This window comes from Lasioglossum baleicum, chromosome 12 (assembly GCF_051020765.1).
Source record: "Lasioglossum baleicum chromosome 12, iyLasBale1, whole genome shotgun sequence".
Lineage (NCBI taxonomy): Eukaryota > Metazoa > Arthropoda > Insecta > Hymenoptera > Halictidae > Lasioglossum > Lasioglossum baleicum.
The window spans coordinates 2370967-2395433 of record NC_134940.1 but is presented as its reverse complement, the minus strand read 5'-3'; the positions used below and the strand labels follow the sequence as shown (position 1 = coordinate 2395433).

The following is a 24467-nucleotide window of genomic DNA, read 5'->3' as shown; positions in this document are numbered from 1 at the left end:
GAAATTACTGAGGCAATAAGTGTTTAGTCGTTGTTGTACTTACCAAATATGAACCAAATAAAATATGATATAATATAAAATAAATCAAAACTTATTCTAATTAAACGATAAATGAATATATATAATATAACACGCAGTAAGAATAACGGAACTAAACACACTGATTAAATATATACATATATCATATACACTAAATATATACTGTACGAGTCTTTTAGAAATCCTTTACTCTGTGTGTACTCTCCAATGGTTCTGTTTCATCTGAATGAAAACTAAAAATGAGGAAACAATCGACTCCTCATCTGCAGCATATAATAAACAATTGCTTGTAGGCTACAATGGAAACAGTCCGCTCACGCGCGTGCGAAGAGATTTTTCGCGTCTCGCGCGATCTTGGCGCTCGCGCTCGACGCAGCGATGGATACACTTTAATCATTAATAACTTGCGTGGATGGACGATGTTGGTAGTAAATCGTGCATGACTATATAGGGAAAAGTGTACCGAATATAGTACAATTTGTAATCGATGCTACTTGGAACTCAAAAGATATTCCGTATCAAAGATGAGGAATTTTGACAATTTCCGTGCCTTCACTGTGCATTACTTTTTTAATACATTATTTAAATTAATTGTTAATTGACAGTGTAAATTCTTATCGTAAAGGAATTCTCTTCATTTTAAAAGAAGAACAGAGAAAAAATATTAAACAGGTGGGTCAGGGCATCCAGATAAAGATAAGCATCCTTCTTCTGCGAAACAACCTATTTTATAAATGTCCAACTTTAAGTGTTCGTCACAATTACAATTTTGATTATATTTTATTAATTTCTTTATTTTCGAGGTAGATGGATATTTAGCAAGCAATACAAACTTTGTACATGTCAATATGAGAAAGTTCATTTTTCGACAAAATGTCACTGAATTTCTCGATCCGGACCACTGTGCGCCGTGCCGGTTGGACGCGTTGCTTTTGGACGCCGTGCCGATTGGACGGTTTATAAGTATATTATGTATACCGTTTGACAGGTGTAGGTTAGAATAGAGGATTATTTAGAAGATAGTTATTAGGATATCTGAAGAATATTCATCATTTTAGAGCATGAAACAGGAGAAAAGATACAATAATATTGCTTAGTGACGTAGATTTATTAGTTTATGACATACAGAGTGTCGATTAAAATACCACGACAAATAACAGAAATATGTTCTCGAAACAGAAATGTAATTACTTTCTTGCAAGATATATCTGGAATTATGATTAAGTATATTTGAAATAAACAGTTTTATACATGTAGATGAATTCCATATATTTTAATTTCCTACTTCAATTTTCTAAATATAGAATGCTAGTTACAATTCACATTGTTATCTTCTACTTTCGGAGAAAGACTTTTACAAAGTAACGATTTATAAGAGAAATAACTTGTAACAACGTAGTATCATCCATATCACTGATTGTTGTACTTTTTACTTTTACATATCGAGTACGAAGATCTCCGTTAGTCGTGTACTCGAGCAATCTGTCTTCTGAAAAAGATTTACACCAGACAGATGGGAAAAAGTGGTCGCTAGTGATGGGCAATACTTTGAATGAAATGTTTTTGTTCCTTATAATTTAAATAAAGCTTTTATTTTGTAATAGAAACAGCGAGAACTTATTCAAGGTCCTAATAGTAATAAATAATTTATATTAACCAAACTAAAGCATTTTTTATATAGACCAATATCCTTCAATAACTTGTAACAACGCAGTTTCATCCATATCACTGACTGTTGTACTTTTTACTTTTACATATCGAGTACAAAGATCTCCGTTAGTCGTGTACTCGAGCAATCTGTCTTCTGAAAAAGATTTATATTAAATAGCTATAACAGAATTAATGTCAGTTTGGGGATAGAGATATTTACCTGTACTAAATGTTCCACTAAAGCAAGTTCCATTATACGCATCACTTTCATCGCTGTCTGAAAACGAATTTAAAATATTTTACTTGAAGCATACGTCGAACGTAGCGTAGGTAATGTATGAAAACGTACCACTTGACTTATAAACATAGTGATGTTGTTCATAATCTTTATTAAACATCTTCAAAAATTGACCAATTGGCGGTATCCCGGAAACTAAATTATCTTGGAATAACTTAATATTGGCGATCCTTTCTCTATTGGCACGAGTACGAATCCGTGTGACTTTTAAGTTTTTTAATAAACGTTCGTAATCAGTCGTTTCATCTTTGATTTGCTTTAAGTTCTCTGTAAATCTATTTTATTAAAATATTAGTGCAAAGAAACAAAAAGAATGACACGTATTAAAAGCGCGTGAAACCTTACCTTAAAGATCCACAAATTCAACAGCGTGGTTTGGAAACGTTGCGCAGGGGTATTATTAAAGGACTCAACGATGTTGTTAGTCCTCACTGGAGAACCGGATATGCTAACTTTGGAAGAAATAGGAAGCCACACATTGCGCAGATATGCCATAACCAGAAGTACAATTGGAAATGTACCGCATGTACGGTCAGCGACTAACTGAATTTGATGTAATGCTTCTGGAAACATATCGGATGGAGCTAAAGGCATAGTCATGGCCATTGACAGAATTTCTCTCGGTGCTCCATGCAACCCCAACTTCTTCCACTTCCTTAATAGAGCCTGAATAATAAAAAAAGGATTATTCGATTCTCTATTCAGCACGTTCACGAGGCAAGTATTGCAAAAAATACATGAAAAATGCCAAGAGTTATATTCTACCTGAGTAAAATGAAACCAGCATCCATGTATGGTAACCCTGGGGAATTGTGCTTGTACACTTTCCATAGCAGCTCTCTCGTAGTCACACATGACAGTTTCTAAGTTGTCTTGCAATCGTGGAACAAGAGAAACTATTTTTCTCCATATTTCTTCATACATTGCCTTAGTACGACATTCACATTGTTACGGATGACGAACAGGTGTTCAATATCATCTCTGGCAGGAACCGTCCTAGATAAACGAACAGAGTTTTTCCCTAGATAAATCTACATAATTGTTTAGGTTAGTTTAGGGCCCAAACGTACGCACGACCAACTGGTCGTTGACAAAATACGAATGTTCACTTGAAGGGTACTGACAAGTACCACCCGTCATTGCAGGGCTATATAAGCCCTTACATTTCTACTCTCGTGGGCTAGTACTATCGTAATCATGAATAGTGTCGCGTCGTGCTGCATCTCGGAAGTCAACTACCAGTGAGATCGGACGTTCGTTCCTTTTGAATCAAAGTTTAACCGTACAGATTCCGCGAGTTCGGTCTAAAATCTGTTAGGCAGTGACAAGGTTGCTCCGAGTCCCCCGCATTGCCAGTGCGTCAACACCGTGCGTCTTAGCTTAGGTAATATCACCTTTCAATTTCTTTCCTATTCTAAATTCAGTTCATTCGCGACACAAATACACTTGTAGAACGAAACTCTATAGTAAGAATATATTTGTCTTCTTTGATAATTAACTCAAATTCATTAAACCCATAATTATCGTCCAATATCCTAACCAAGTAATTGAACGTCCCCACATGATACAATCTTACCGCTCGGATTGTATCAATTAAATTATACTAGTTACGAGGCTTACTAATTATCCTAGCAATTCCCTGATTAACCATCAGGTTCTTTCGCAACATTCCAATTGTCCGAACAGAGATTTATCCAACCTAGCGGCTCCCCAGTTTTGCATTGGGTTCGTCCGCATCCTAACAGCTCCCTGATTTCGCATCAGGTTCGTCTGTGCTATTATACAACCTCCTAGCAGCTCCCCGGTTTTGCATCGGGTTCGTCTGCGTTTGACTCCATTCCTAGAGGCTCCCTGACTTCGCGTCAGGTTCGTCCTCGCTGTCAATAATCCTAGCGGCTCCCCAATTTCGCATTGGGTTCGTCCGCGTTCCTTAACTAACAAATTTATATCATATTCCTAGGGTAATAACCCTTCGCCGGCCACTCGTGCTGCTCGCGGCCCCGGCTCGTAACAACATAAAACGAAAATGGTAGCGATTCTCTGTAAATTAACATCATTTTTTAATCTGACAATGTGAGACAAGCGTAATGGAAATTATCAATAGTGGTATACCGTGTCATTGTAACGTATGTGTACAGTGTAGAGTTGATGAAAAGGAGGCATTCGTGGTACCACCCAATAAGAGATAAAGAATGATCAAATAATAGAGACTCTCTTTACTTGAAAGATATTAATCATATAAATGGTTTATGTTAAATACTTACGGAAAAAGTACCATCCATATATATTTCTTTGGCATTTCCTAATTGGAGTGTTCCACTTAGTCGACCGATTGGACGCGTCCCTACTGGACGCGTCCCAATTGGACGATCCCTACTGGACGCGTCCCAATTGGACGATCCCGATTGGACGGACCCGATTGGACGCGTTCCTTTTAGACGCCGTCCCAATTGGACGATTCCGATTGGACGATCCCGATTGGACGATCCCGATTGGACGGACCCGATTGGACGCGTTCCTTTTAGACGCCGCACAGTGTGTCGAGTATATGGGAATTCGGGAAAAAAGTCATAACTCTTAAACTATGCAATTTTCGAGTAAAGTACCTTAATACTTTTTGAAATAAAATGCAAAGACGAATCGATTGGTATATAAAAAAAATTTTTTTTTTAATTATATATATAATTTTAATTTTTTTTTAATTGCGATAACCTTGTTTCTCATGTTTTTGTACTGCATAAAAAGTAGTTTACAATTTTAACGAAAATTAAAAAAAAAAAGTACAATACTGTATACATTACTTATTTAAATCTTCACAAGGAGGAATTAAAACTTAGGAATCCTTAAGAGAATTCCTTTATTTTACCTAGAAATATGATAAATAAAATGAATAAATTATTTAATTAATCAATTAACATAGATATTAAATATATTATTAAATAATATGTGTACATACTATACTACTTCAGCTTCACTATCATCAGAACAAGTGTCTGGGTTGGAATCTGATAAGTAGGATGTTTCATTTAATAATAAATAGTCTCTTATATCTGCGAAATCCTTTTTTTCTTTTTTCGTATGTTTTTTTTTATAATGGGCAATAATTGGATCCGACTCCAGTAGAAGACGATTTAATAGGTCTTTATTTGAATTTTCTCTTGATGTCTTGCGGGTATTATGTTCCCGAAAGTATTTTATATTTTTATGTTGAGCCTCTAGAGCTTCTTCGGATAATTTTCCAATAGGAACATTTGTATTTTTAATAATTTCGACTGCATGGAAAAATAATTTATGCGTAGTTACCGGCATCACATACCAATTATAATGTTTTAAATATAATTCTCTAGCTTCTTCAATTATTTCTTGGAATTTAATAATATTTATATTTTCTCCGCATGATATAACTCTCAGAATAATACCTAATTTCTTTATTAGTTCACAGTCAAGTCCAGTTATTGTCGAAGTTAATAATGGATTTTTAAAAAACCTGCGAGCCGTATTGCCATCATTAGTCGTTCCGAAACCTACTTTTGGCCTATCAATTATTAAACCCGTTAAGGTTCTAAATTTGTCTTGAATATTTTTTTTTGTTTCTGCAAAAATAATTTTGTGGCTTTCATTTCTTACTTGCCACGTCTTAAATGGCAACCTATACGCTATGTGCAGCATGTTTTCAAAACATCTTATCCATAGATGAAGTGTCGAAAGCCCATAAGAATACATCGTCTCATCTGGTTTTTTAGTAAAAATTGCATGCGTATTCATTTCTTTTGGTGTAGCACCGCAGATGTAACAAACTTGTGCGGATTTTGTTCCTGATAGGACATTGCAAATGCTTCCATCTATCATAGTGAATTTTACATCGTAATACACAGTTATATTCATATTGTTCTTGTTAATATTGCTGGGACATAAAGTTGAAATATCTTGCTGTAAATTAGTATATTCGTTCTGCACTAATTCTTTACATTCCTTTGCAAACAAAAGTTTTAGTGGTCTGCATAGTGATGTTGACGCGCAAGATTCATTCATCCAAATAATATTGTTTGTTTCGTTGTCAGTTATGTGGATTGGTACAATCGCACTCACAAACATATATTCATCATTTGCAGAATCTTCTGAAAATGTTTGCTTATATTGACTGAGCCCCGAGGTGCCATCAAAACCACACTTAATTAATAATGTGATATTAGTAACTTTGACATCTTCCATCAAATCAATAATTGAAGATGCGGTTCTGTGTAATAATTCCTGCATATTTATTTCCGCAGATGTCTCAGTTATTTTATATTTACTCATGTCTGGCAACAGAGATGTTTTACATTTTTTTAACTTGTAATAAGACGGAAACGATTGAGGATATTTGGAGTTCATTGTCTCGCGTAAATTTTGGTACCGCCTTATTGATAGTTTTAAGTTTGAGCATACAGCTAAACTTTCCACCAACGAAAAGCTTGTATGTGTGCTCGAGTTTTCTATTTTATTTAGTAATTTGGTGGCATAAGTCAATTCCTCAACGGATCGAGTTTCTAGTAAATCTTGTACTTTTAGTTTTTTTGATTTGTTTCCGCAGTGTTCAAAAGGCTTTATTGGCCTTCCCATTGTTGATGATCTCTCCCTACTTGGTCCGGCTTCTATTATGTTCAAATGGTCTATAATAAATTTATCTAGAATGATTTTTGAATTAAGCCATGTTCCGTAACGCACATTTATTCTTGAATATATTTTAGAGCAAGCGTTGAATCTTTGTTTAAATCTACAATGCATCAATTTTGACAATTCACTAAGATGTTTTTTAATACTGCCTGGTGCATCAGCCAAATTTAAACTTGTTTGAATAAATGTCGCTAGGGCAACCATTTTATTTGTAGAACGTCTCCATACGTCAAAACATTGCCGATATGTAATAGAGTGACATTGGTCTAAAAAATTAAAAAAAGAAAAGAAGAAATTAATAAATAGGAATAAACACATAGCATAATACACAATTACTAATTCACGGTCTTTCTTTAATTTCACAATAACACTTACCATTTATTGATAGAGAACTCATGTTTTCTTATAACTATACGCTTGGATTATAAATTTTATAAATAATATTTGTACGTATCGCGACCGCGTATCACGATAATGGATTGCCCGCCAAATTAATCTCAATATAATATAATAAAAACTGACTCGAAAGATTGCTGAGAAAAAAATCAGTATCTGTTTCGGCGAGCTGTTTTTTCGCCCTTGTCGTCTTTGGTCCCCACTCCTGTCTGTTAGGATTATTAGGATCTTCGATATATTAGGATCTTCGATAGACTTTATTACACTTTTTAACACTTTATTCGAAGTACAAAATTACATGCTTCCGCGTGTAGAGTAGAATACAGAATAATCGAGAAAAGAAAAGAACGCGAGGCGAACGGAATCATCGTATAAACAAAGAACGATCAGTCCGATAGATCACGCATTGTTACACAGATGATGGCGCGAATACAAAATAAAGGTCGAGTATTAATTTTCCACCGAATTGGAAAATTGATCTAATGAGCCCGAAGTGCGCTGGGCCCATAGCGGGGGTGACGAGGCCGGTGGCGGAAATTCCAGCAGATGGGAACTCGATAGACTATGTTAAAAGCGTGGACGGCGAACGCACGCGTCTCAACGTCAACATAAATTTCTACTATTTTTAACATTTGTGTATATTTATGCACTTAAGGTCGACCGCCATATCAAGTCTGATGTGCTTTAAATTAATATAATACGAAATCTCAAAGGAACCTTTTGGTACTTTCTTTAATACTGAATTGAAAGATTGTAAATATTTAAACAATTTTAAAACTAAATATATAATTTATAAGAATAAAATTGAACACATATGTAAGTACTTATCAAATGGCATGCGTCTAAAAATAATTGCAACAAATTTCTTCGGAAGACTACGCAGAAAGCCGCCGTGCGCGAGCGTCTTAATATGGTTTTTTATTATTTTCTCCGCTTGAGCTAATGTGAGCTGATTTAAACCAATGCGAAATTAAAGTTTAATATGCCACCAATTACTGTAAAAAAATTCACGGGTGTACTTTGATGTACTTTTTTTAAAACTCTAATCAAAGTTGATAAATGTTAAACATAAAAAAATTAGGACAAATTGCGATAATTTAAAAAAAATTTTTTGGGAGATTGAAGGTCTAATAATGCTAAACACACCCTGTAAAAATCAAATTAAAAAACCAAATAGCTTGCGAGGGACGCATCTTTTAAAAAATGCGCGGAATTTGACAGTGAAGTTGCAGCCTCAATTTTAATAACAAATTGATTTATTCAGTTAACATTTAAGGTAGTTTTAGAAACTACGTTTTGTTACGAACATTTTAGGATATATAAATTTGCCGATCTTACACTTTGATTTTCGGACTTTTTTCCATTGGACGACACACTGTGCGCCGTCCCAATTGGACGATTCCGATTGAACGGACCCTATTGGACGCGTTCGTTTTAGACTCCGTGCAGATTGAACGGTTTATGAGTAAATTATGTACATCGTTTGACAGGTTAGAGTAGGGGATTATTTACAAGAAAAGATACAATAATACAATAATATTGCTATCTAATTATTAACTTAAAGATGTTTTTATTCTAATACATTCAAAATATTTATATTTAAGTGTTGACCACATGGTCGAATTTTTTTTACCGTAAAAGTTATTTTTGAGGACTCTAAAGACTTCATTGGTGAAGTTCTAAGATTGAAGAATATAAAACGAAACCGCGGCTTCATTCCCAATTCAGTTTTGTACATTAATTAAATGTAAATATAATACAGGCAACGGAATGCGTGGATTATGTAATTTCTGAAATTAATCTTATAGTGAATGAAAATACTTAGTTACAGCGATGAGTGAAGAACTGCAAAATTATACAATTGTCTAGAATTCCTCTGACATTTCTGTGTCAAAGAGATAATTTAGATAAGTATTTTCTACGTAAATATAAAGTATTAGCATTTTTTTAAGGAATGAATACGATACTTTGTGTTTTTTAAATTTATCTTTTACAGGTGGTGTGCGAAGCAGAATCAGTAGCTGAACTATTTCATTTTGAACACGGTCAGATCCTGATTATGGCAAGAAAATGTGTTAGCGGTGAGTAACATACAACTAGTAATCTTGAGAACTATTATTCACTTTTAAAACAGTTAATCAGCGTGTCAAGTCACGACACCTGTTAGAATGATAAATGTAAATACAGATTGAATTTCTCCAATCAGATGTACTTGGTTTGTTTTAGATACATATTCCGTTTTCTTTTAAATTTTAACTATATAATATACCTTGAAAAGTAACCCTGCGGTTAAGTTTTAATTAATGTATTTTAAATTGCCATAACCGCTCCGACATTGGCAATATTTTTGTGCAATAATTGTTCTCAACCTTCCTGGAAACTTTTCAAGGTATGAAATAAGTATAGGAAAGATTAAGTAAGCAGTGCTTTTTAGAATTCAAATATGTTTGAAGAATCCTAACATGTAGATACGTACAAAGCGTAACGTACGGCAAAAGATTATACCTATACGTGTGAATCTTATTTGATGCGTTAATTAGTTTACATTAAAGCTTGATATATATATATTGTCACCCCGTTCACCGGTTCTCGACAGAATCGGTGACCGGATTCGGGAAATTATGGCCTGACGCCCGGGCCACGCTCGGTCGCGCGAAACGTGGTCCTCCCGGGACAAACAATCACTCGCGTATTCGAAATTGTTCTCCCTCGAGCGCTCGAAATGGAACCTACGGGCGCCAGGCACGCACTCGTGCCGCACGAAAACAATCGGGATTCAAACCCGAGGGATCACTTTTCCGAACACACGAGGATTGCGCGACCTGGGATAGCGGTAGAAGGGTCCAAGGTTACACGTGGGATGAAGGACGGGGCATTCCCCGCGACGGGAACGTTTCTCACAGGGAAAGAATGAACCGAGACATTTACGGCAGACAAAGATCGTTTATTATCTCGGGAATTAACGTTGACAGGCCACCGGCGAGAGCCGGTGGCAAACAAGATGGCCGCCGGCGCGATCTCGATCGATTTCGACGGGTGTTCGGTCGTTCGCGCGTAATATTCCCGGTTCGCGTCGGGCTCGGCGGTCACAGGATTCCGCGTGAATGATACAAGCCTGGAAAGGCACGATTTCCGCCGGGCCCCGATAGAATACGCGTCGCAGTGCGAAGAGACTAGGCGAGGACGGCAAACACGTAGCGAGATCGAAGCGGGCGCGTCGCGTCGTCCCACCGTGGAACTTCCGAGGATCGTGTATCTAAAGGGCCGCAATCGAAATTCGTACGTCCCGCAAAACCACTCGGGATCGCTACGACACACTGCTTCGGCGCCGGCGCGAGAACACTCGTCTCGGACCCCGGACGCGCCGAAGCACTTAGCCCGCGCAAATAGGTTACAGAACCTCCCAAAAGACGTCCCGAGCCAACACGAGCAATCACAGAACTTTATTCGCAGTATTATGACCGGTACTTACCAAACGGCACAGCTCAAGCCCGACAATGGCGGTCGTAGCACAGTACTTTTCGACGACAACGCGGTTAGAGAACACGTGATGCTACTACTGGGTCCTTCGCAGGGATTCATACCGGTATAATACCGGTATAATAACGGTATACAAAATAACGGTATTATACCGGTATTACTCCAATAACCTTTATAGAAACCGAAATACCGGTATGACACCATACCGGTAAATGGAAATACCGGTATATTTCAAGAACTTATACCGGTATTTTCGGTTGTACGTTGTACCGAAATACCGGTATGATACTATTTGAAAGTACCGATATATTTTCTCATATTTTCCGGTAATTTTTTTAATTTTCTTATTTTATTTAACAACAACAGACGTCTTGCGACAACGAACAAGCGATACCGTAACGACGCACGGAGACCGCCGCGCTGCGGAGCGCGGAAGGCGGAAATAATTGAATACGCGGCAAGGCCAAAGGCACGTAGGATTTTTGTTTTAATAAAGCAATCTTTCATTTTGTCATTAGCCATCACGAACGACATACGTTTTCTCAGATCCCTCACCACCTCCATTTTTCCTCCGTATATACCACTTTTTCGATATCGGAACGTTATCCGTTATTGTATATATTTAATACTTTATACTTACTTTTTTTAGTGTTGATATTAGAATATTTCTTATTCATTTGTTAGAAACACGTTTGAAAAACGATGTTATTTGTCCCATAGTTCTGGGGTAAGTGCCGTGCGGTTCCTCACAGTCCTCTTACCAAAAAGGCATAGCCTTCCCCACTCCGTGGCCAGATCCTTCAGAACCATGTGTTATTATTATTTAGCAATACGACGTCGGGTCGCTTGCCTTTTCTAAAGGTCTCGCTTTCAATACACAGTCAATGGTTGTATACCGATACCTGAGAGACCCTAAGCGGTCCCTAGTTTTTATGGCATTGGGGCTATTTATTAGATTCACGGCCATACACGCCATAAATACCTTGCCATAATTATGTGAAGGAACCAAACATGTGTTCGGTCGTCCCTCCCGAAACTGCGTTGCCGCTATCACGTTGACACGCTAACACGGCCAACCTGACATGCTTCACGCTCTCGGGAAGCATCTAAACTCCAAAGATACAAGTACCAAACTGAATATCGCTCGGTCATTCCTGACCACATCCAAATCACATGGAGTATACCTCAAGTTATATCAGAATACACGTTGTATCAGAATGGACAGTGACAGCAGAATGTCTCAAACATTCTCAGATGACTCACAAGTACATCTGAAAACCGATAGTTGCAGATATTTCACAATAACTTCGTAAATGCCAACCAGGCAGCAGCAGTACTCACACAAGTACACTCAGATGGTATCATTCACACCATCTCAGGCGTCGCCGCGAAAACAGCTCAGCGCTCAACTTGCGCTCTGTCACGCTACCGTCAAACGTTTGACAACATGACCAACAGGCCCCATGTCACACAGTGTCTCAGGTGTCGCCGCAACAACTGTCCAGCACCCCACCCGTGCCCAGTTGAAGCTACCACCACACAACCAACAAAGACGGCTAAAAGCCTAGTCTCGCCAAAGGCGTCGTAATCTCCACAACTCCGTACTTATAAGCACCCTGTTGTAATTACCGCCATAACACACGTTCGGTAGAACACAATCTTTTAACAAACAATAAGGATTATACACACTGTGTACAATAACCACAACAAAATCTCATACTCAAAGAAATGTAATAGGAATGTTTATAATGAAGCCACGCAAAAGGAAAATAAACAAAGTAATAACCAATTGTAAATACATGCCTCTTGCTAACACTAAACGGCGTTGAATGAAATTAATAAACTATACAAAAGAAAATAGGACGGACATAATAATAATTCGAATACACTATACACGCTAACACGGTTCATCATCGTTTACAAACTCTGTGTCGCCAGCCCACTCGTCCTTCCAAGGACATAATCGATCCTTCGGTACTGTTTGTACTATTCCGCTTTTCCCTACTATTTCAAAGCGATCATTTTCTAATACTTTATAACAAATGGGCCCACAAATTCTGGGTCCGTTGTTCAGCCCAACATTGTGCCTCTTCATGACCTCGCTTTGTACAGAAAGTGCAAGTTGCCGCTGTTCTCTTCCTACCATCGTCGTTTGGGTCTAGTCTTCTTCTTTTAGGACTAGATTTACCAATGAGTTTGCGTTTTCTTCCTTCAGGGCAATCTGCTCGTAGATGGTCTGTACTGTCACACGTGTAACAACGTTTCTTGTCAAGCCACGATCCTCGGTGTTGTCCTTCAAATTCCTCCTCTTCCTTCTTTTCCTTCTCGGATTTTGTGAACTGCGCTAACCCAGCAATCAACTGCGAGGCCTCCTCAAAATTGGCGTTATGCACCGCTTGGCGCACGTTTTGATCGGTAATACTTCCCATTATAATTTCGATCAACTCTTCTATCTTGAAGACGACGCGGGTTTGCCGTAAATACAGCAATTTCGTGCGTGCATATTCGGCGTACGTTGTCGCAGCATCACTGGTATATTTTATTGCCCGCAAGAGTCTTTCATGTAAATTTTTCTTTGACACAAATACATCACACAAATCTTCGCAGAACTTACTCCAGTTTCGCGGTTGACCCGTCCATTCCTGATACCAATCCTTGGCAGCTCCTCTCAACGCATGGGTCGCGAGAGAAAGGCGTTGTTGCTCGGTCTGCTTTTGCGTGATTTGCTCCACCGTGTTGCACCACGTTTTTGCGTCCTGTCCTAGATCACGGCCATCAAATTCAGGCACCACCTCCACTAGTTTTGAAGACAGTATGCTGTTCCCCGCACTAGTAGCACTCGCTGTTATTTTTTCGAAAACTTGTCGAACAAGCTCATTAAGCGTGGAAACGCCACTCGCAGATGCACTCGCAGATTCACTCACGGATGCACTCGCGGATTCCATGATGCGTTTGGAATACAAACTCGTTGCCCGGACTTCTCAGGAACCGTACAGACGCGAAAGTTACTTATCCCACTTCTGATGTTAGAAACACGTTTGAAAAACGATGTTATTTGTCCCATAGTTCTGGGGTAAGTGCCGTGTGGTTCCTCACAGTCCTCTTACCAAAAGGCATAGCCTTCCCCACTCCGTGGCCAGATCCTTCAGAACCATGTGTTGTTATTATTTAGCAATACGACGTCGGGTCGCTTGCCTTTTTCTAAAGGTCTCGCTTTCAATACACAGTCAATGGTTCATTACAGATACCTGAGAGACCCTATGCGGTCCTTAGTTTTATGGCATTGGGGCTATTTATTAGATTCACGGCCATACACGCCATAAATACCTACCATAAATACCTTGCCATAATTATGTGAAGGAACCAAACATGTGTTCGGTCGTCCTTCACGAAACTGCGTTGCCGCTATCGCGTTAACACGCTAACACGGCCAACCTGACATGCTTCACGCTCTCGGGAAGCATCTAGACTCCAAAGATACAAGTCCCAAACTGAATATCACTCGGTCATTCCTGACCACATCCAAATCACATGGAGTATACCTCGAGTTATATCAGAATACACGTTGTATCAGAATGGACAGTGACAGCAGAATGTCTCAAACATTCTCAGATGACTCACAAGTACCACAGGATCAAATCTTATATATAATTACTACAAAAGTGTAGAGAGCAATATAGCTCTGGGAAACTTTTACGCAAAAATCTCCAGGTTAATAACACAGGACTCAACCTGTCTAAAAAAAATCGCACTCGCTTAGACGCGGCTCGCGACGGATCATTGCCTCGTCGTATCCCTCTCTTTCTTCGGAAGCGAGACACCACGGGGAGGCTTGACCGATTATGCGATCGCGATTGTACCGCGCTCGGGACGGTGAGAGAGGATCGCGATCCGATGGGGGCGCAGATGGCGTGGTTGCCCCTTACGTTAAGCCATGGTTGGCAGCTCGGTATATGGTCGCTATCGGCCTGGCAATGGCTTCCTGTAAATGTGTTTACAGTACCGAACCCCATCGAGCGGGACGTTATGCTAAGCGTGGTGGCCTTGGGAGTAGAGATGGCTTCAAGCCTCTCAGCGGCCCCTTGTCCCCAGCTGACTCCGGGAAAGAGCTTAGTGTGTAACGCTTTGGCCAGGTCGTCTAGGCCAATGCTATTCTTCTCGGCGCGTAGTTTTGCAAATCGACCGCGTTGATAATGTTCGCGGGAACTAGAACCTCGATTTCGAGTATTCGTTCTACGTGCTAAGTCTTGTTTTACCTCTTCTTGAAGGTAAGCGTACGCATCGGCATTGGAAGATACAATAATATTGCTTAGTGACGTAGATTTATTAGTTTATGACATACAGAGTGTCGATTAAAATACCACGACAAATAACAGAAATATGTTCTCGAAACAGAAATGTAATTACTTTCTTGCAAGATATATCTGGAATTATGATTAAGTATATTTGAAATAAACAGTTTTATACATGTAGATGAATTCCATATATTTTAATTTCCTACTTCAATTTTCTAAATATAGAATGCTAGTTACAATTCACATTGTTATCTTCTACTTTCGGAGAAAGACTTTTACAAAGTAACGATTTATAAGAGAAATAACTTGTAACAACGTAGTATCATCCATATCACTGATTGTTGTACTTTTTACTTTTACATATCGAGTACGAAGATCTCCGTTAGTCGTGTACTCGAGCAATCTGTCTTCTGAAAAAGATTTACACCAGACAGATGGGAAAAAGTGGTCGCTAGTGATGGGCAATACTTTGAATGAAATGTTTTTGTTCCTTATAATTTAAATAAAGCTTTTATTTTGTAATAGAAACAGCGAGAACTTATTCAAGGTCCTAATAGTAATAAATAATTTATATTAACCAAACTAAAGCATTTTTTATATAGACCAATATCCTTCAATAACTTGTAACAACGCAGTTTCATCCATATCACTGACTGTTGTACTTTTTACTTTTACATATCGAGTACAAAGATCTCCGTTAGTCGTGTACTCGAGCAATCTGTCTTCTGAAAAAGATTTATATTAAATAGCTATAACAGAATTAATGTCAGTTTGGGGATAGAGATATTTACCTGTACTAAATGTTCCACTAAAGCAAGTTCCATTATACGCATCACTTTCATCGCTGTCTGAAAACGAATTTAAAATATTTTACTTGAAGCATACGTCGAACGTAGCGTAGGTAATGTATGAAAACGTACCACTTGACTTATAAACATAGTGATGTTGTTCATAATCTTTATTAAACATCTTCAAAAATTGACCAATTGGCGGTATCCCGGAAACTAAATTATCTTGGAATAACTTAATATTGGCGATCCTTTCTCTATTGGCACGAGTACGAATCCGTGTGACTTTTAAGTTTTTTAATAAACGTTCGTAATCAGTCGTTTCATCTTTGATTTGCTTTAAGTTCTCTGTAAATCTATTTTATTAAAATATTAGTGCAAAGAAACAAAAAGAATGACACGTATTAAAAGCGCGTGAAACCTTACCTTAAAGATCCACAAATTCAACAGCGTGGTTTGGAAACGTTGCGCAGGGGTATTATTAAAGGACTCAACGATGTTGTTAGTCCTCACTGGAGAACCGGATATGCTAACTTTGGAAGAAATAGGAAGCCACACATTGCGCAGATATGCCATAACCAGAAGTACAATTGGAAATGTACCGCATGTACGGTCAGCGACTAACTGAATTTGATGTAATGCTTCTGGAAACATATCGGATGGAGCTAAAGGCATAGTCATGGCCATTGACAGAATTTCTCTCGGTGCTCCATGCAACCCCAACTTCTTCCACTTCCTTAATAGAGCCTGAATAATAAAAAAAGGATTATTCGATTCTCTATTCAGCACGTTCACGAGGCAAGTATTGCAAAAAATACATGAAAAATGCCAAGAGTTATATTCTACCTGAGTAAAATGAAACCAGCATCCATGTATGGTAACCCTGGGGAATTGTGCTTGTACACTTTCCATAGCAGCTCTCTCGTAGTCACACATGACAGTTTCTAAGTTGTCTTGCAATCGTGGAACAAGAGAAACTATTTTTCTCCATATTTCTTCATACATTGCCTTAGTACGACATTCACATTGTTACGGATGACGAACAGGTGTTCAATATCATCTCTGGCAGGAACCGTCCTAGATAAACGAACAGAGTTTTTCCCTAGATAAATCTACATAATTGTTTAGGTTAGTTTAGGGCCCAAACGTACGCACGACCAACTGGTCGTTGACAAAATACGAATGTTCACTTGAAGGGTACTGACAAGTACCACCCGTCATTGCAGGGCTATATAAGCCCTTACATTTCTACTCTCGTGGGCTAGTACTATCGTAATCATGAATAGTGTCGCGTCGTGCTGCATCTCGGAAGTCAACTACCAGTGAGATCGGACGTTCGTTCCTTTTGAATCAAAGTTTAACCGTACAGATTCCGCGAGTTCGGTCTAAAATCTGTTAGGCAGTGACAAGGTTGCTCCGAGTCCCCCGCATTGCCAGTGCGTCAACACCGTGCGTCTTAGCTTAGGTAATATCACCTTTCAATTTCTTTCCTATTCTAAATTCAGTTCATTCGCGACACAAATACACTTGTAGAACGAAACTCTATAGTAAGAATATATTTGTCTTCTTTGATAATTAACTCAAATTCATTAAACCCATAATTATCGTCCAATATCCTAACCAAGTAATTGAACGTCCCCACATGATACAATCTTACCGCTCGGATTGTATCAATTAAATTATACTAGTTACGAGGCTTACTAATTATCCTAGCAATTCCCTGATTAACCATCAGGTTCTTTCGCAACATTCCAATTGTCCGAACAGAGATTTATCCAACCTAGCGGCTCCCCAGTTTTGCATTGGGTTCGTCCGCATCCTAACAGCTCCCTGATTTCGCATCAGGTTCGTCTGTGCTATTATACAACCTCCTAGCAGCTCCCCGGTTTTGCATCGGGTTCGTCTGCGTTTGACTCCATTCCTAGAGGCTCCCTGACTTCGCGTCAGGTTCGTCCTCGCTGTCAATAATCCTAGCGGCTCCCCAATTTCGCATTGGGTTCGTCCGCGTTCCTTAACTAACAAATTTATATCATATTCCTAGGGTAATAACCCTTCGCCGGCCACTCGTGCTGCTCGCGGCCCCGGCTCGTAACAACATAAAACGAAAATGGTAGCGATTCTCTGTAAATTAACATCATTTTTTAATCTGACAATGTGAGACAAGCGTAATGGAAATTATCAATAGTGGTATACCGTGTCATTGTAACGTATGTGTACAGTGTAGAGTTGATGAAAAGGAGGCATTCGTGGTACCACCCAATAAGAGATAAAGAATGATCAAATAATAGAGACTCTCTTTACTTGAAAGATATTAATCATATAAATGGTTTATGTTAAATACTTACGGAAAAAGTACCATCCATATATATTTCTTTGGCATTTCCTAATTGGAGTGTTCCACTTAGTCGACCGATTGGACGCGTCCCTACTGGACGCGTCCCAATTGGACGATCCCTACTGGACGCGTCCCAATTGGACGATCCCGATTGGACGGACCCGATTGGACGCGTTCCTTTTAGACGCCGTCCCAATTGGACGATTCCGATTGGACGATCCCGATTGGACGATCCCGATTGGACGGACCCGATTGGACGCGTTCCTTTTAGACGCCGTCCCAATTGGACGATTCCGATTGAACGGACCCTATTGGACGCGTTCGTTTTAGACTCCGTGCAGATTGAACGGTTTATGAGTAAATTATGTACATCGTTTGACAGGTTAGAGTAGGGGATTATTTACAAGAAAAGATACAATAATACAATAATATTGCTATCTAATTATTAACTTAAAGATGTTTTTATTCTAATACATTCAAAATATTTATATTTAAGTGTTGACCACATGGTCGAATTTTTTTTACCGTAAAAGTTATTTTTGAGGACTCTAAAGACTTCATTGGTGAAGTTCTAAGATTGAAGAATATAAAACGAAACCGCGGCTTCATTCCCAATTCAGTTTTGTACATTAATTAAATGTAAATATAATACAGGCAACGGAATGCGTGGATTATGTAATTTCTGAAATTAATCTTATAGTGAATGAAAATACTTAGTTACAGCGATGAGTGAAGAACTGCAAAATTATACAATTGTCTAGAATTCCTCTGACATTTCTGTGTCAAAGAGATAATTTAGATAAGTATTTTCTACGTAAATATAAAGTATTAGCATTTTTTTAAGGAATGAATACGATACTTTGTGTTTTTTAAATTTATCTTTTACAGGTGGTGTGCGAAGCAGAATCAGTAGCTGAACTATTTCATTTTGAACACGGTCAGATCCTGATTATGGCAAGAAAATGTGTTAGCGGTGAGTAACATACAACTAGTAATCTTGAGAACTATTATTCACTTTTAAAACAGTTAATCAGCGTGTCAAGTCACGACACCTGTTAGAATGATAAATGTAAATACAGATTGAATTTCTCCAATCAGATGTACTTGGTTTGTTTTAGATACATATTCCGTTTTCTTTTAAATTTTAACTATATAATATACCTTGAAAAGTAACCCTGCGGTTAAGTTTTAATTAATGTATTTTAAATTGCCATAACCGCTCCGACATTGGCAATATTTTTGTGCAATAATTGTTCTCAACCTTCCTGGAAACTTTTCAAGGTATGAAATAAGTATAGGAAAGATTAAGTAAGCAGTGCTTTTTAGAATTCAAATATGTTTGAAGAATCCTAACATGTAGATACGTACAAAGCGTAACGTACGGCAAAAGATTATACCTATACGTGTGAATCTTATTTGATGCGTTAATTAGTTTACATTAAAGCTTGATATATATATATTGTCACCCCGTTCACCGGTTCTCGACAGAATCGGTGACCGGATTCGGGAAATTATGGCCTGACGCCCGGGCCACGCTCGGTCGCGCGAAACGTGGTCCTCCCGGGACAAACAATCACTCGCGTATTCGAAATTGTTCTCCCTCGAGCGCTCGAAATGGAACCTACGGGCGCCAGGCACGCACTCGTGCCGCACGAAAACAATCGGGATTCAAACCCGAGGGATCACTTTTCCGAACACACGAGGATTGCGCGACCTGGGATAGCGGTAGAAGGGTCCAAGGTTACACGTGGGATGAAGGACGGGGCATTCCCCGCGACGGGAACGTTTCTCACAGGGAAAGAATGAACCGAGACATTTACGGCAGACAAAGATCGTTTATTATCTCGGGAATTAACGTTGACAGGCCACCGGCGAGAGCCGGTGGCAAACAAGATGGCCGCCGGCGCGATCTCGATCGATTTCGACGGGTGTTCGGTCGTTCGCGCGTAATATTCCCGGTTCGCGTCGGGCTCGGCGGTCACAGGATTCCGCGTGAATGATACAAGCCTGGAAAGGCACGATTTCCGCCGGGCCCCGATAGAATACGCGTCGCAGTGCGAAGAGACTAGGCGAGGACGGCAAACACGTAGCGAGATCGAAGCGGGCGCGTCGCGTCGTCCCACCGTGGAACTTCCGAGGATCGTGTATCTAAAGGGCCGCAATCGAAATTCGTACGTCCCGCAAAACCACTCGGGATCGCTACGACACACTGCTTCGGCGCCGGCGCGAGAACACTCGTCTCGGACCCCGGACGCGCCGAAGCACTTAGCCCGCGCAAATAGGTTACAGAACCTCCCAAAAGACGTCCCGAGCCAACACGAGCAATCACAGAACTTTATTCGCAGTATTATGACCGGTACTTACCAAACGGCACAGCTCAAGCCCGACAATGGCGGTCGTAGCACAGTACTTTTCGACGACAACGCGGTTAGAGAACACGTGATGCTACTACTGGGTCCTTCGCAGGGATTCATACCGGTATAATACCGGTATAATAACGGTATACAAAATAACGGTATTATACCGGTATTACTCCAATAACCTTTATAGAAACCGAAATACCGGTATGACACCATACCGGTAAATGGAAATACCGGTATATTTCAAGAACTTATACCGGTATTTTCGGTTGTACGTTGTACCGAAATACCGGTATGATACTATTTGAAAGTACCGATATATTTTCTCATATTTTCCGGTAATTTTTTTAATTTTCTTATTTTATTTAACAACAACAGACGTCTTGCGACAACGAACAAGCGATACCGTAACGACGCACGGAGACCGCCGCGCTGCGGAGCGCGGAAGGCGGAAATAATTGAATACGCGGCAAGGCCAAAGGCACGTAGGATTTTTGTTTTAATAAAGCAATCTTTCATTTTGTCATTAGCCATCACGAACGACATACGTTTTCTCAGATCCCTCACCACCTCCATTTTTCCTCCGTATATACCACTTTTTCGATATCGGAACGTTATCCGTTATTGTATATATTTAATACTTTATACTTACTTTTTTTAGTGTTGATATTAGAATATTTCTTATTCATTATAGTTCATTAGTGCGTTATTTTAGTTCGGTTTTAGTTTTTTTGCATTAATCTTAGTACAATTAGAGTCAGAGTCAGTGTAAGAAATGGGTCGAAGGAAGATAAATGCTGTTTTTGAATACTTCGAGTATAATTCATCGCAAAATAAATCGACATGCATAATTAATGAGTGTGGTCATGAAATTACAGTAAGTAGTCGTAAATACAGTTACTCCCAGTCGTATTTATACTCTGCATCCCGACTTCTTTATTATGGCTGAAAATTGGAATACTCTACATGGTGAATAAAACAGTAATTCATCCGTCCTAGGATGACATATTAATACTTAAAAATAATAAAATTGATAATTTACAAATTGCTAGTTTATTCATTCTAGTTACTTTAATAGTATCACCAACACAAGTTAGTGTTGAAAATTGGAATACTCTACATGGTGAATAAAAAGTAATGGTCATCCGTCCTAGGATGACATATTAATACTTAAAAATAATAAAATTGAAAATTTATAAATTGCTAGTTTATTCATTCTAGTTACTTTAATAGTATCACCAACACAAGTTAGTGTTGAAAATTGGAATACTCTACATGGTGAATATAAAGTAATGGTCATCCGTCCTAGGATGACATATTAATACTTAAAAATAATAAAATTGAAAATTTATAAATTGCTAGTTTAGAACAATAACAATATATTTCTAAACTAGCAATTTATAAATTTTCAATTTTATTATTTTTAAGTATTAATATGTCGTTAACAATTTCATCGGATAAGTTGTAGCGCAATGGTGATAGTATATACTTTAAAGATGAAAACAATCTTTCAACACTAACTTGTGTTGGCGGTATTGCTAAAGCAACTTGTACTAAAGAATATAATTCTGGCATTTGGGATTTTTGGTTATCCCAAAAATCCAAAATTTTCTTTTTAGAATCCAATCGTGGATGCTCTTCGAATCTCCCCAATATATTCATAATCTGTACGGTATGATTATCGCAACTACGCCTTCTAGTATGCTCTAAATCTCGTAACATTTTTTCGACACCGTCAACGTCAACTTCATCTTCGTCTGCAGTTGAAGTACTTGGTGTGTTATTAAATGATAATCTGCATTCTTTATGCAGTTTTTGTTTGTGTTCCCAAGTACTTGCAAGATGAGTTTTAGCTCGCACAATTTGCTCTTGATTCAATACTATGTTGAACCGCACATCGAGAAACATACCTACGAAAAAAACATCGTGATGACCATTGCCTTATACAATACCTTATACTATTGATTTAGAGCTATGTTAAATTGTACATTACGGAATATACATACCTGCCAAGAAAACATCATTATCAAATAAATTCTTCTCTCGAAGTTTCATGGCTGTGACGAGTTTCTCTGCTAATTCAGTTTTTATAGTCGATGTTTCCAATATGCATTGCGACCATATTTTATAAAAATCCCCAATGAGAAGTTGCTCCTCTTGTAGTCTTTTGGTTGCGATGCGAGCTGGAAGCAAAGAACGCACTATGTCGCCTATTTCTATCCACGTCAGTGGATGCAAATAATGATCGTTACTTGTATTGCAACATTCTCTTAGTTCCAAGAGGGCTTCTAGCATGTCTAATGTAGAATGCCAACGCGTAGGACAATCTATGATTGGTTTTTTCTTTTGCAGTGCTTTTAACAAGCTTTTGAAAACTGGTGTCCGCAATTTCTTACAAACCCTCCTTGCGTTGGTTATTATTGCAGCAATATCACTATCCTTTAATACGTCTGTCACAGCTAGCTGCAATGTATGAGCTGCACATCGTACTGATCGAGCCCGGTATTTTTCAATAGTTTCATCCCTTTCATTTGAAATTGTATCTTCGTCATCTGATAATGACAATTGAAATTCCTCGTTATTTCGAGTCCCGCGTAGTTCATCCATAGACAAAGAGTTTGAATTTTCGCTATCACTGTTGTCTTCAATGTCATAGCATTCGAAATCTTCTTGATCATTTTCTACCAGTCTTACAAGTTTGATCATGTTGGAGCCGTTATCGGTTGTTATTGAATAAATCTGTTTTACAGATATTCCATAAGCGAGGAGTACGTCTTTTAAAATTCTCTGTATATTTACAGCGGTATGACTATTATATATTTCTTTTACCGCTAAGGTATTTAAAACAATTTTTACTCCATCTAGATATTGCACATTGATCCCCAAAAATGAGCGATCCATGCAAGTCGCAGTATCTATTTTTAGTGATAGTAATTTGCCGTTTAATTTTTTATTCAGCATATCTCTAAACAAGTTTGCCTTAATTTTTACAGCATTTCGTACTTCTTGCGATGATATGGGTGAACGTGAAATCGACGGTATCATTTTAATAATATCTTGAAATGCAGTATCGTTTATTAAACTAAAGGGTCGGCCGTGAACGGTAACTAAGTTGACACAGTTATCCAATAGCTTTTCTCTAGTGCGTTTGTTATTATTATTGTTGAGAGAGCTGCTAGTATCTGTCTGCGACGTTGTCGTTTCATCATGTTTCCGTTTTCTATTACGTAGCATGACTAACGTAAATTCAGTCGGATGCGTTGAAGACAAATGCGACTGGAGGTTAGTACCATGATTTCCCTAAAAGTACACATAAAATGTAGTATCGTAGTATGTAAACGAATATGTACAGGGTGTATAAAAAGTAATGGTCATCCGTCCTAGGGGTGAATCTACACCTCTGGATCGGTGGACATTTGTAAGAGAAACTTGTCTCAAAATTGTTTGTAACAAAGGAAATTGTTGTTAAAGTTTTTTTTTACATCAACGCTTTCTACTCATCGAAAAGAGAAAATGTTTGAAAGGAGCCACATGTGTCGCAAACAAATAGTTATTGAGATATGAGCTGCTAAAGTTCTTGCAAAATTTGATTGTGTAGAATTATACGTATAGACAAAAGCCTACTACAGTCCACACGTCCGTGTCGATGAGACAGAACATGATCGTGTGCGTGCCTCGAGCTTGGTACGGGCCTAGCAACGAATGTCCCTTTCGTTTACTCGAGGCACGCACACGATCATGTTCTGTCTCATCGACACGGACGTGTGGACTGTAGTAGTAGGCTTTTATCTATACGTATAATTCCACACAATCAAATTTTGTAAAAACATTAACAGCTAATATATCAATAACTATTTGTTGATGTAAGAGGTGTAGATTCACCCCTAGGACGTATGACCATTACTTTTTATTCACCATGTAGAGTATTCCAATTTTCAGCCATAATAAAGAAGTCGGGATGCAGTGTATAAATACGACTGGGAGTAACTATATTTACGACTACTTACTGTAATTTCGTGACCACACTCATTAATTATGCATGTCGATTTATTTTGCGATGAATTATACTCGAAGTATTCAAAAACAGCATTTATCTTCCTTCGACCCATTTCTTACACTGACTCTGACTCTAATTGTACTAAGATTAATGCAAAAAAACTAAAACCGAAC

General features: G+C 38.5%; 2 long non-coding RNA genes across 2 annotated transcripts; both read right to left on the bottom strand.

Moving 5' to 3' along the window:
• Nucleotides 1-1599: 1599 nt before the first annotated feature.
• Nucleotides 1600-4488, bottom strand: LOC143214229 (uncharacterized). The gene is made up of 4 exons (XR_013010112.1): nucleotides 2333-4488; nucleotides 2039-2262; nucleotides 1910-1966; nucleotides 1600-1843 (listed from the first exon to the last, which is right to left on the bottom strand). It is a non-coding gene; the product is annotated as an uncharacterized LOC143214229 (long non-coding RNA).
• Nucleotides 4489-15295: 10807 nt separating this feature from the next.
• LOC143214230 (uncharacterized) lies at nucleotides 15296-20395 on the bottom strand. The gene is made up of 4 exons (XR_013010113.1): nucleotides 16029-20395; nucleotides 15735-15958; nucleotides 15606-15662; nucleotides 15296-15539 (listed from the first exon to the last, which is right to left on the bottom strand). It is a non-coding gene; the product is annotated as an uncharacterized LOC143214230 (long non-coding RNA).
• Nucleotides 20396-24467: the final 4072 nt, after the last annotated feature.